Below are 2080 nucleotides of genomic sequence, written 5' to 3' on the forward strand. Positions count from 1 at the left end.
ATGTTTGTCCTCTATACTCTAAAAATAGGGAATATCATATTATTTTTTAAATTTGTTACAGCTAATCTGATCTATTAAGGATAGTAAGTGATAAAAAATGAAACTTTATTTATAGACTGTTACGCTCCTAATCTACCTATTATCTTCTAATCTGCGAAGCTCAAGTCTCCATTTATGGATATTACTCCTCTTGTCAAAACAAAATGTACACACTCCTGTCTGCTTCCACAAGTCCAAACATGCTAGTAGCACTATCAAAAGTCCTTTTACCCTTAAATTGTCTCCTTTTGCAATTTTTATCTTACATGCGTGTGTGAAGACAATATTATAGAAATGACCAACACCAGGTACCAGACTTGTGATGGTGAATGAGTCTTCTGTTCACAGGACTTAGCATCTCTGACACTTTTTCCTTCCTCAATAATATAGTTTAAAATGTGTTGTTCGTATTACCTACAAAATTACTTTCTTTGAGAAAAGTACAATATAAAATACATTTTTTATCTTTAGCCATTCCTGACACAAGTACTTTCATATAGTTGATGCTCAATATCTCTTTGAAAGAAATAAAAAGTCATAGTGAAAACAAATTAGAAAAAAAATACGTCAATCATTTTAACTGGGCTACTCTACATATAAACTGAAAAAGAAAAAGGAAAAGGAAAAATGTTTAACAGCATTATTCCACAACAATTTAGTTTCATTACGTGAAATACTCCAGATATGTAGTCCAAAATAACTTTTGTTGAATTAATAGTGTAAAATATTCGGGGGGAAAAATGTAAAATTAGAACACACATTGTTTATGCTCTTTTCAATAGAAGTAGTTTGCAATATTAGCATAAAATTTTTGACCCCACAACATTCTTGGGAAGTGAAAAACACACAATTTTCAAGTGAGAAATTTAGGTGTAGAAACAACCACTAATGATAATTGATGATTTTTCCACTTGCAAAACTTCTGGCAATGTTAGTAATTAACACTTGATCCCGAGGCTGAATTATTGGTCCCACAATATTACAAGTGAACATTCCAAGATTCTGCCCAGCCATTGAGCAGGAGAGGCTTGCCTATTGCACCAAAGCTCATGGAAGGTACAGACATTAAAAGAACAGGGAGAAATAGTCACAGAGGAGCAGCAAACAAACAGACCCTTGGATAGTGTCATCAAACCGGGACTATGTCTGCTATGGGCTGAATCATATCCCACAAAATGCATATGTCAAAGTCCTAACCTCCCAGTACTTCAGAAAGTAACCATACCCAGAGATAAGGTCTTTTTAAAGGTAATTAAGTTAAAATGAGTTTTAGGATGAGCCCTAATTTAAAAGGACTAGTGTTCTTATAAAGAGAGGAAATAGGGTCCCAGACACACACAGAGGAAAGACCAGGTGAGGATGCAGAGGGAAGATGAAAGAGAGGCTGCTCAGAAGAAATCGATCTTGTTGACACCTTGATTTTAGAGTTCTAGCGCCTGGAATTGTGAGAAAATAAATTTCTCTTTTTTAAGCCACTCCATTTGTGCTCTTCAGTTACAATGACCCTAGCAAAGAGGAATAGTGTGGCAAAGAAAAGGAAGAAAGACTTTCTGAAGGTAAATGAGAGTTCAGCATCACAGAGAAGATGATGAGAGGTTTCACAACTAAAATGAAATTAAGAATTTAATAAAATTCGAAGAAAGCAGAACTTGTGGTAAGGATGTATATGGAGCATTGAGACAGTTGACATATGTAAAAGCATTTTATCATTTATTATTTAGTACAGTAAATACTTTTACAATGGTTTAATAGAGACACCTTCTCATGACTTTGTTTCTGGCTAATCTGAAAACTATTTCCCCAATTTTGAAAGGTTTTATGTATTCCTTATATTTAATTTCATCATAAATTTAAAATTTTGAAAAGATCCTTAAATTTCTTAACTTAGTGCTTACATTTATTCTGAAAATAAACTTATGGTTGATGAGCTACCTTTTAGAAATTTCCCACTTAAAATGACTTTTATGGCTTTCCTAAACCAAGGATAAAATAAAGCATAAATCAATGGGTTCATGGCTGAGTTATAATAAGCACACCAACA

This window comes from Pteropus vampyrus, unplaced genomic scaffold, assembly GCF_000151845.1.
Source record: "Pteropus vampyrus isolate Shadow unplaced genomic scaffold, Pvam_2.0 Scaffold43, whole genome shotgun sequence".
Taxonomy (NCBI): domain Eukaryota; kingdom Metazoa; phylum Chordata; class Mammalia; order Chiroptera; family Pteropodidae; genus Pteropus; species Pteropus vampyrus.